This window comes from Seriola aureovittata, chromosome 11 (assembly GCF_021018895.1).
Source record: "Seriola aureovittata isolate HTS-2021-v1 ecotype China chromosome 11, ASM2101889v1, whole genome shotgun sequence".
Taxonomy (NCBI): domain Eukaryota; kingdom Metazoa; phylum Chordata; class Actinopteri; order Carangiformes; family Carangidae; genus Seriola; species Seriola aureovittata.
Genome location: NC_079374.1, coordinates 2145212 through 2157567, shown reverse-complemented (window position 1 = coordinate 2157567; position 12356 = coordinate 2145212). Strand labels below are relative to the sequence as shown.

General features: G+C 40.3%; 1 protein-coding gene across 1 annotated transcript in view; it reads left to right on the top strand.

Annotated features, from left to right (window-relative positions):
* Positions 1–12356, top strand: part of lrch1 (leucine-rich repeats and calponin homology (CH) domain containing 1) — a 313647-nt gene that overhangs the window by 204167 nt on the left and 97124 nt on the right. The window lies entirely within an intron of this gene.

Below are 12356 nucleotides of genomic sequence, written 5' to 3'. Positions count from 1 at the left end.
CAGCGAGCGTCTGCACGAGCTGCTGTAGTGATCCGGTTCCTATGGACACACAAACACCACAACTACAAACTCCTTCACACAACAACAAGTTATAGAGATTAAAATAAAATATAAACAATAAAATAATCTTTGTCATAAGTGTTTTTTATTTTCTGAGTTTGTGTCAGAAATAAAAAAACTAACAAAAGATAAATAAACAAATGAAACTTATAATGAAATGCAAAATTGATTATATTGTTGTGTAGTTTCATAATAAATAATAATAATAATAATTATTATTATTATTAAGTGTTTGTGTCCACGCTGATCCAGCTGCGCCACCATCTGGTACAGATGTGCAAGAACATGAAGGACCTCAGCTCTGATCATGAACTCAGGATGATTAAAGTTGACTTTAATTAATTTAGCAGAATAAATGTGTTGATGCTTTTTATAGAGAAATCTTTAAAAAGAAAAAAAAAAAAAAAAAAGTTGAGACTAAAACGAACAGACTTTTTCTTCCCTGTTCAACCGAACCCGACCTGTGACTGATCTTAAACATGTCACTTCTTATTTAAACACAACTGTTGTGATTCTTCAGTTCTGTTTTGAAATTTAATATAAAGTACTTCATGAATCCCACATTATAATTAACAAAAGAGAAACTGTAATAATGAACATTGATCTTCATCCTGAAGTTAAAGGAAAGTCAGAACGACTCAAACTGATCCACAGCCTCCAGATCAGCTGTTTTATTATCTACCAGCTATAGATCCAGATGTTTTGCTTCACTGTGCTTCATTCGACTCTGAGAGCGAGTGAGTATCAACGTGTATAAATACAGTTTCAGTTCATTACTGTGTCTGACAGGAAGCAGCAGCAACAAAGATTCACACTGACACTCTGTGGAGACTAGAAGTACTTTACACTATATACAGTAAATATAAATACAATATAAAACATTACTATTGCTGTGTGCACTGTAAGTTATATAATAGAATTAAAATAATTAGTGGATCATAAAATTGTGGCCATGAAATCATAACTCCCAGTGGAAGTGTCAGAAAACAAAATGTTCAACATCAGTGAGGGTAAAACCAGAAGAAGCGACGTTTTCATGTAAAGTTTCTGATCTACAGAGGATGTCGACAACACGGTGCGAACAGGAGAGGAAGTCAGGCTGAAGACAGTTTCATTCAACAAGAATAAAACTGGTGTAAAATGTAAAAGACTCAGGATAAAAGATACAATAAGCAGCAGTGTAATAAATGTGCAGTAGAGGCAGTACACTGTGAGACCAGGGGTCACATCAAACACAGGAAACTAAACACCTGGCCAGAAGTATGTGGACGCTACAACATTACCCCCATATGTGATGGCTGAGCATCTCACTCCTAAACAAGAAGCATGAATCCGCTGCTGCATCAGTGTCTCTCTCTGGCCTCAGTCGACACGGCTGCAGCAGTTTGACAGTGTTGAACCGGCTTCATGACACACGACAATCACCTGTTCACACGTGTGTCCAGATCAGCTGTGGCTCCCTCTGTGTTGTTGTTGTTGTTGTTGTTGTTGTTGATGTCTTCATGGGATTTTCCAAACGTCACAGCACATGATCAGTGTCAGACCTCAGGCCTTTCACCAACAGTGTTTTCAGAAAGATAAAACTCTAGCACCACCTTGTGAGCAACATGAGATCAGATCCAGGACCAGGCTTTTTAAAAGTGCACACACAGTATTTTCAGTTTTGGTTCTTTTGTCAGACAAAGACATAAAAACGCTCTGGATCTCGATGTGTCTCGGGTGCGTTCACACCTGAACTCAGAGCTGTGCTCAGATCACCTGAGACGGATGTAAGTTCCAGGTCAAAGTGTTCACATAGAGATGCTAAATAACCAGAGACTCATTCAGTCTGGGGGGGGGGGGCTTTTACATGTCTCTTGTCTCTTGTCTCATAACCTGTCCAGACGTAGACCCCTGGAAATTACAAACAGCTACTTATTCATGTTATTATATCAGAATATTTAAAGTTGTTTATTGGGGTTTTAATAAACAGAATAAACACTGTAACTATAATTAATGTGCAGTTTATTATTACCAACAACCAGGACTTTAAGTTTGAGTTTTTACACATATTTTGCTCATTTCCTAAATGACTGAGACACACACACACACACACACACACACACACAAAAGCTTCTTGACAAGACTGTTACTGTATTTACACACGTGTATTCAAAGTACAGCTGATTTCAACACCTCTGTATCATCATGTTATCGTCCATGTTTTACATGTAAAATCTTAATCTGACAGTGAAGTAGTAACTGAAGCTGTCAGTGGAGTAAATACCAAAGAATATTTCTGTGTATAAATCAAGATAAAGTGAAGTACCGTGTGTGTGTGTGTGTGTGTGTGTGTGTGTGTATACTACATATATGTGCTTCACATTAAAAACACACTGACTGAGCCTTTATCATGAACATGAGACAGACTGTGGCACTAATGTTGTAGCTCCTACTTTCATCCACTAGATGGCAAAGTCTAACAAAAAACAACATGGGTGTTGTGTTTTTGTCTCACATTAAACTGTGAGATGTTTTTATTTTATTATCATCATCATCATCATGATGATGATGATCGTCATCATCATGGTTTCATCATCAACAGTGAGAGCTGTGATGTCACATCGACATGAGATAAAATGTGAGTTTTGTTTTTGCACATTCTCTCCTCAGGAGAGTCGGTTCAACGGCAGAGTGTTAAAATAAATAACAGGAGGAGAGGTCTGAGCATGTTCATAACACACACACACACACACACACACACACACACACACACACACACACACACACACACACACACTTCCAAGAAGTAGCTGCTACGTGTCACAACAAACAGCCAGTGTTCATGTGCGCACACGTCTCCAGCCTCTTCAGTTTCTCCTTCATCACTATTCCAGAGAGGATACCTGCAGCGACCAGTTCGCCCACCTCTCCTCCACTCTCCGAATAAATGCACTCACACACATAAATCTCCCTGTCCTCTACACACACACACACACACACACACACACACACACACACATATTTCACTGTATATGTGAGGGCCCTCTCCTGACTGCATTTATTCCCTGAAGCCTGATTCATTTCCAGGGATGTCATTACCCAGGGTGCACTGGAGGGTAAACATGAATAAAGTCCATTTAGCCTCCTCCCAGAAGCTGAAATAACGTTCAGGATCTCCTTTTCTTTTATATTGTTGGATATTGTTATCTTCACATGAGCACAGAGGAGCCATTAACCCACCACCCACACACCTGCTCTTTTTTGTATATATCTGCCACAGCCCCGAGTCCCGAACCAACACTCACACTGTCGGAACTCAAACTATTGTTTATGGTTCTGGAGACACAGTTCAGCCTGTCTTCAGCTGGGGATGTTTTTTTATGTATATAATATAATAGTATTCAGGTTCTGATGGACGTTACAGTAAAAACTAATTTTCACATAAAATATCTGAAAAATCTTATTAATGTGAAAAATCAGTAAAATTTCCAAAAAATAAAATATCCAGCAGTTTTTTTTTTAAATTGGATATTTTTGGATTTTTATTTAATTTATTTTTTAATTATTAAATTATAATTTCAGATATTTTACTAATCTGTTGTGACATTTAAAAATAATATTTTCCTGTTTTATCAGATATTTCAATAAATATTTTGTAGATATTTTACCAATATGTTGGTAATTTATTTTTAGACAGGCTAGTACATAACATTTCTTTATCGGACATTTTATGAATTAAAAAAGAGGAAAAGCCATAATGTTTTAGCCAAGTTTAAAAATGAGGAACTGTGCTTGAGAAGCACAAGAATCTGGTAGCTAAATGCTAATATTAGCATGTTAGCACTATTCCATATCCCCATCTTTAGCATGTAGCATGTAGCATGTAAAAATGCACATAACATCCTTACTGTTAACATGGTAACATGGTAGTGTAGATCATTTAGCATATTATCATACTTAAATTGGCATTTTATCTTGCTAATATCAGCATGTTAGCACTATTCCATGTCCCCATCTTTAGCATGGAAGATTTAGCATTTTAAAATGCACACAACATTCTTACTGTTAGCATGGAAACCATGTATGTAGATTATTTAGTATGCTATCATGCTAATATTAGCATGTTAACTCTGAATTTGTTAAAGTGATTGGTAACATCTGAAAGCTTCTAATTTGACCAAGTGTAATTCTACCATTGCGACTGTTTCTGTCGTCACGGCAACTCTGAGGAACATTTGTACGAGTTAAAACTCCACTCAACAAAAGGCCTCACGTGTGTGTGTGTGAACCAAAATTTATAATCATGAGTTATTCATGCTGTTAGGCTTGTTTTTCAGAAGCATCTTCATGTTGTGTGGAAGTTTCCTAATGTGCTGATGGGGGTAGTTTGCATTTGCATCTGTGTGGGTGTGTGTTTATCTGGAGTTCCCTGAGCTTCAGATGTCTGGGTGTGTCAGACTTCCTCTGCAGCTCAGCTACAGCTCTTTTTAAGAGTTATGTAAATGTCATTCTTCTGTTTCTGCTGGTTGTGATTCAGTGTTGTCTGACGACATTAAACATCCACACATGAAGCTCAAAGTAGGTCACATCTTTTGTCCACATTTGCCACTGTAAAATTCAATTTTGTAAATAAAAGTGTAGGCATGCTTGATGTGTCAAATCTTATGAATGAATAGTGGCAGATAAATGAGTGATGGTCTTATTCAGGATTCATGTCCATGGAGAAAGTGGGTAAAACATGTTGTCAGATCAGATACTGTCCGTCTGTCTGAGACTTCAAAGTCTGATCTGCAGGATATCGCAATGCTGATATCACACCCAGAAAACTCCTAATGACCCTGAAGTGCTCACGTTTCTCAAGTTGGAAGCTTTTTTTTTTTTCCTCCAGTTTTACCAGAAAGGCTATAGAAAATTGGACCGTAGCAGCAGCCATGAAAGATGAGTGATGTAACTGAGGTCTTTGGCTGTGAAATCATGTTAAATGACTCGTGGGCCCGTGGCTTTCAGAGCCGAGCTCGCACTTCAATCATCAAGTCAGATTTCATTCAAAACTTTGCGATGAAAAATAGCAGGAAATGTTGTCATCCCTATCCGCCATCCATTTTCCTCACGAGCAGTCAGGGGATTAAAGGGAGGGTGTTCAAGCATGGTCTGAGTCGCTGTCAGGACAATGTGACATCACCTTCTACTACCAATGAGGTGAGCACAGACGAAAAACAAAACGGACAGGATCTCCAGAGGAACAACCACATGTAGGATCTTCATGTAGGAACTCATCAGGCTCTCTGCAAGGAAGCACGTTTTCTAAAACCTTTTAACTATTCCTTACACAGCTTTAATTAAAGGTACTTTATCACTAGTATAATTTACTCATCACTAAGACGACACAATTTAAAAACATCTGTGGCTCCACATCAACATGTGTTTGCTAAAGCTTTATCTCCCTGTTTAAGTGAGGGAGGAAAAAGGAAGCAGTGTCCTCTGGCTGAGGCAAATTTATTTGTATAGTACCTTTTGAACAACAAGGAAATTTACAGAGCGCTTTACATAAAACAAAACAGCGCTGAGACAAGTTGGAAAAGAAACGCAAGGCAATACAAAAAGGCAACATTAAAAGAAACACGTAAAATTTAAGATAAAATAGAATAAGACAGATTAAACAGAATAAAAATTTCAGTGCAGTTACAGTTTTTGCCTTAACAGGTTCAGCGCTTTATAAACCAGCAGTCGTATTTTAATCAAAGTTAATTCAAGTTTTATGCACCTACTGCTTGTATTGGGCCATAGTCACCTGCTGATATTAGATAAATCTGTGTGTGATCTGCATAGTACAAGTTAAGATATCATGTTTTCCATCACCTGAACTTGAGGGTGCATGAATATGATAAACAGAAGAGGCCCAAGGACAGAGCCTTGAGGAACTCCGCATTTAGTTTTGCATGTTTAGATTTGTGAAGGAGTGTGACCTCACACTGCAACAAAACATCTAAGTCAGGCATTTGAAGTGCACAGGTACAAAATCCCTTAACTAAACCATAAAATGTTTCCTCCTCAATAAAAACACCAGATCAGAAAACTTATATTTCTGATTCATACATTGGTCTTAAAATTAAAGATTCTTTTACCACATAAAAACAATCTTCACATGGAATATGGCCATAAAGAAAATTCAGTTTCCATTTTGTATTATCTTTCTAAACCTGTCCAGGAATAAACAAAATCTGTGATTCTGTGAAGGCTCAAAGAAAAAGAAAAAACCCTTTCAGTTTTTTTTCTTCCTGAAAGCAGAAACATGGTGAACACCATCCTCAGCTGAATGGAAACATCTCTGAACCGCCTGCAGGAGGTTGTTGTTGGAGCAGGTTGATTTCTGCTGCTGGAGGTGTAGTACTGTGTTATCTGACCTGATAGACCACTGAGCTCCGTCTTAATGGCTCTTTCAGCTGCTTCTGAGAGATAAAAGCTTTGCTCTCAGTATCACATGTGCCTCCACCAGCCTGCACTGAGGTATAATGGAGGCTGGGCCCTGAAGAGAGGGAAGAGGAGCGGGGCGGAAACATGGCCTGAATTCTTCTTTCATGCTCCACGTCTCAACTGGTGTTTTTAATGGAGGTGGAGTGTTGTTTTTCCTGTATGTACCATGTACCATCTTTTCAGAGCTACCGGAGATGCATTAAGAATTATGTAAATCAGTCATTCATGTGAGTCATTCTTGTGTCTTATGAAACAGTAGATTGTTTTTCCTCCCACCTAAAGGTCCATGCTCGCTGCTCTGTGTGACCCACAACTGTCAACTGACTGCAGGATCACAGAAGGTTTTAGAATTCATCCTCTGGGGGACACGAATATCCGTACAAAATTTAATCCATCCAATATTTTTTGAGATAGACTGACTGAAATTGCAAAAAATAATCCACAAAATTAAATGTTGTTTTGTAAAGAAAAACTATTGACCCCTCACCTTTTATTCTGCGTCCCATTGTCGGGGTCGCAACCCTCGAGTTAGGAACCAGGGACCCACAGGGAAGAACAGGCTAAACTCATGATTAAATGATATGTGCACTGAGTTTTTTTCTCATATTTATATTTAAGACGTACGTGCTGCAGTGTAAAGTCATCAGTCAACGTGGTTTGAGCAGGAAAACAACTTCCTGCATCTACGAGACTCATGACCTCACCTGCCTCTGTAGGCTCAGTGAAGTCCCACATACCTGTGTGTTATTATCTTAATTAGAGCCAAACCAAAAGTACCAAGATCTTATTTAATCAACCACCATATTTAACTAAATATAAAACCACCACTGAAGTTTTTATCAACCAGCAGGAAATAGTGCATTTGTTGGGGACTATTTTCAGCGGTGGATTAATCCATATTTGGTGCCCTGGTGTGTTTATTTGAGGCAGCAGGATGGTGTGTGTGTGTGTGACTGAGTCAAAATAAACTACTGTGTGTGTGTGTGTGTGTGTGTGTGTGTGTGTGTGTGTGTGTGTGTGTGTGTCTGTGTGTGTGTGTGTGTTCATGGTAATGAAGGAACATGTAACCCAGTGCAACAGTGAGTCTCACTGATGTGTTTTTAATAGTTTTTGGAAACAGTGGAGCTCTACAGCTCAGGGGAATAAGATGACACACACACACATACACACACACACACACACACACACACACACACACACACACACACACACACCGTACGTTATCAGGATTCATTCAGTCAGTGTTGGTTTTGGGTCTGCTCATGGGATTTGTTGACAATAAGACAAATATAAAACCAGACGTTTTCCTTTCACCAAGTTAGGCATTAGGCTGATAGGACAGTCAAAGGTTATTTCATTAACAGTAGAGGTACTGTTGCTATGGTTACCTGCAGTTTGATGTTGCACTGATGTATAACTGTTGACTAAGATCAATCAGAATCAATCAATCAATCAGAAATGAGTCTCTCAGATGTTTAGCAGGCGTAAAGTTGAACAAAAACCACCATCTGAAGTTCAGTTAAAAGGGAAGGATGTCGGCATCACGGTGGCACTAGAGGAAAAGTCAGAGGATCACCAACGTCAGTGGGATTCAACCTCCTGGAACCATGAACAAAATTTCCTGAGAATTTTTCCAATAGTTGTTGAGACATTTCACTAAAAAACAAAAATGCTCGTCATAGTGGCGTTCGAGGAAGAGTCAGAGGATCGGTAAAGTCAGTGGGGTTCAGCCTCTGGGAACCATGAATGTCTGGAGGTAAAGTTCATGACAATTCTTCCAATAATTGTTGAGCTGTGTCAGTCTGGACCACAGTGGTGAGCCGAGCACCTGGAGCTACATCTCCTTCCAGATTTACGTCCCTCTTCTCCTGATATTTCACCGACTCGATGGCGTTCGCCGACACTTCACGACCTATGAAATTGAGTTTTGCAGCTGCTTTTAAAAAGTGCCTCATAACTGGAGCAGGGGATGAAAAATGAAGGGACAGGAGGCCTTTGAGAGGTGTTTGCTATCAGAAAATTGTGCTGTTGTTGTTTCCCTTTGTTGCCCTTCAGCTCTCACATCATTTATCGGGTGGATGCTGCAGGCGGAGAGAAGTGTGGACTCGCTGATTCTTAATGTATCGTCTGTTTATTCTACAACTGACAGTTATTTGTATTAATGTCTTTCAGTCATTACCATCCTCTTCTTTCATTTTCTTCTCCGTCACTGTCTCTCGCACACACACACACACACACACATATAAAGGTTGCCATGGAGATCTGCATGCTGTGCTCCAGAGGTTGCCATGGCACCAGTGTTTACTGGGAGCAGAGTGTTTTGTTGGCACAGCGGTCGCTCTGCCTCGTCCGGCGGCTCAAATTAATAAAGCAGTTGTGTTGGTGCCTGTTGAATGCGGCGCTGGGTGTTTACCGACTTCTGAAATGGATCATAATGACTGACATGGAGGAAGTGGAGGACGTGGGTGAGACGGAGAGGAAGAGAGGGGTGTGTTCGCGGACGAGCTATGAGCCGATGATTGAAAACAGCCCTGGAGTGGCTGCGAGTGCTGCGCCGAGATCCCAGGATGAATTAAAGGCAGCGATGTGCAGAGTCACAGCCCAGATAGGAAGAAAAATACAACTTATTATCATTCAGTCACGCTGTTTTTACCATAAACCTTTGCCATCAGTCTCCCTCTTAAGGCAGGCCATGCATTAACAATCTCAAGCCTCCCTCTGTGTTTTGGTGTATGTTTTAAAGAGAGTCAGCGGAGCCTGCAGAGGAGACCTATCAACAGACTAATCGTCTGAATCCAGTGAAATTTAGCATTCAGTGGGACATTACTCCACATTTTGAGATAACAGCATGAAAAGGCTTCCCCTCTCTCTCTCTCTCTCTCTCTCTCTCTCTCTCTCTCTCTCTCTCTCTCTCTCTCTCTCTCTCTCTTGGTGCAACTCTTAGATTTTTGTAATGTTTTATTCTGTTTGGTATTTATTTCAGTCCAGAGCCTGAATGCTATTCATCCAGAATACAGAAACAATCCAGATACAAACTAGAACCTCGTGCTCGTATCCCTCCGACACTAGTTCCAGGTTTCATGCCTGTTGATCCAGAGTCATATAAATATGAACCATTCTTTATAATTGCTGTGTAAAGTCGTGAGTAATGGTTAAAAAGTCTTTTCTGAGGTCACCGAGACCTTGACCTTTGACCTTTCACCACCAAAATCTAATCGGTTCATCCTTGAATCAAGTGAAGGTTTGTGCGAAACAACCTGCAAAACAATATGGCTGCTGCTCTGACTGTCGCCGACGCACAGGAAGAAAAATACACTCGTGTCTAAAACCAGTTCCTGCAGAGAGCAAACAGTGTTCGGGCGAGACACCGCAGAGCACGAGGTTTAATTCAGTCTTTAATTGTGCAAACAGACGAATGTTCCAACACTGCTGTGTACGTCTTCAGATAATTGTAGGATATCATCAACCGTGTTGCGTTTTGTTTTGATTCCATCACACATGTAAAAGCTACAGGACTCGAGAGTTACAGCAGCTATAAACTCTTTGTGCGACACATTAGTTTCAGGACCTGTTTTGCATCTTTGTTAAATTGCATCGTCCCTTTTAGATATATATAAAAAACAGTCACATGTCAGTGCTCATTTCCTCATGATCCGTCTGTGGCTGTAAGAAAAGCCAAGAAGACTGTGAAATGTTCACTCGTGTTGATCTCTGCTGATAAAAGGCAGAGGGTTTTTTTTATTTTTTAAAGCCGGTCTCCAGTGTAACGCTGATGAAATGTCCTTATCTCTGGCAAACCTATCCTCCTTGAAACCAAGTAGGTTTCAAACCAGAGACGTTTCCTAGGAGACAAACAGCTAACGTCACCCACGGTGCAGTTTTCTGCTGCTGAAAGGAGAGAAATACAGGCAGGAAAGGCAGCCTTCATTGAGCTGGGGGGGGGGGCACTCCTCAGTAACAAGTGCTTTATGCTTTATCTGAGTTTGGCCTCTGTCCAGTTTTACCACCAGAACCTGCTCTCAACAGTAAATCCCTTAAAAATCCTGACAGCCCCCCCCCCCCCCCCCCCGTCTCAGACTCCATCTGCAGAACATGCAGCTGATCGATGCTCTCGTCCCCTCCAGCGCCGTGAAGCACTTCTCTGCACAGACTCAGTGGTATTTCCTATTATCAGGTCTAATGCCAATTAACATTCTGAAAGCATGAATGCAGGTAGGAGAGGTTAACCCTTAATTGATTGGGGGAGCAGGGAGGGGGCGGAGGAACAGGCTGTTTGGACATCTCTGACTTTTCCCTTAATCTAAACAAGTTGTTTTCTGCGCCTGAGCCAAACGTTAACGTCAAATCAGAAAACACCTTTAATCTTTTATTAGATTAACATTAATAGAAGGTTCAGATTAAGGCAGAACAGAATAATGATATATCTTGGTGTTCTGTTTCAGCCTCCTTGTGCCAGAGCTCATGTGTTCAGTACCTTCAGCAGCATATCTCGATTTGAAACAGCAAAGTGGTTCATGATTTCCACCTCCAGCCAGAGAGACACAGTGACAGGTGTGGATGTGATCGAAGCAGCTGCAAGTCCAATTAAAGAAGAACGACTCTTAAATCGTCGTATTTCTTTGATTTCTTTGATTTCCCACAAGCACCAGCCTTTTAGGGCTCAGCCAGTGTCACAGTGTCACACACTTTTTCATTTTTATCAGGAAAAAAACAGCTGTGACTCTCCAAAGACACAACACTTCATTATCTAGCAAACCAGCCATTATGCTAACAAGCTAACACATTTTCTACAGTTGTTCTTACACTTTGGATCCACACTGACATGACGGGACATTTGTCTTCCGCGCCATCGTCACATCAACTTTAATGTTCGTCCAACACTTGATTCCAAAAGTTCAACAACACACGACCAGAAACTTTCAGCTCACCTTAAGTGCTGATTAACAAATGCTAGCATGCTAACATGCCACTAGCATGGCCGTGTCTTAGTCTTGTTATCCATTGTAGATAACAAGTTGATTTCACTAAATCCGGGGGGGTTAACTGGGTGGAAGGGAGGGTCCTGCAGGGTTTGGATCAGGGAGGATTTCGCCTGCAGCAGGGATGATGTGTTTTTGTAGCCAGCCCTGATGTTAGAATCTCCCTGGCTCCCTCCACAAAATGCCAATGGGATTTTCCATTGTCTTTCAGAATTATTGCAGAAAATAAACTCAGTGACATTTAATGTCCCCGACAACCTCTGCAGTCTCATTTAGACACTTGTCAGCAACCAGGACGTAAAAGCTTCAAGAAATCAGGACTGGAGTATTTACTGATGTATTTTATGTCGTAGAATAAAACATGAATAAACTGACTGACATTATTTAAAGAAAATGAGTAGGTTACTGCACATGTGTTAACCACAGATTCCTGCAGAACTCTGTCACTTTCATTGGATCTGTGTAACATTATTACATTGTCTCAGACCAAAACACACTGAAGGTAAACGTGGTGTCTCAACAAAAGGTTTTCATTGCATTTTGTTCTGCTAAAACATTTCTGTTATTCCAATAATATTGTTTCCCAGCTTGTCGTCTTCTTCACTGTCGGCACGTTCCCACACTAACCACCAACATCAGTGAAATAGCCTGAAACCAACAATCACTTCAGCTACAAGCTCCTGCATGTTCCCAATGCAAACAAAATATATTCAACCTTTATTTCAACTCAGAAATACATTCAGGCAGAAAACTCATTTACAACGCCGCAGAAACAAAAGAGGGGAAAGTTGGCACAAAAATAATTACAAGTCAAATTAGTCAAATACAGAAACCTAAGGAATAAAAAAAAAAAAAAGCAAT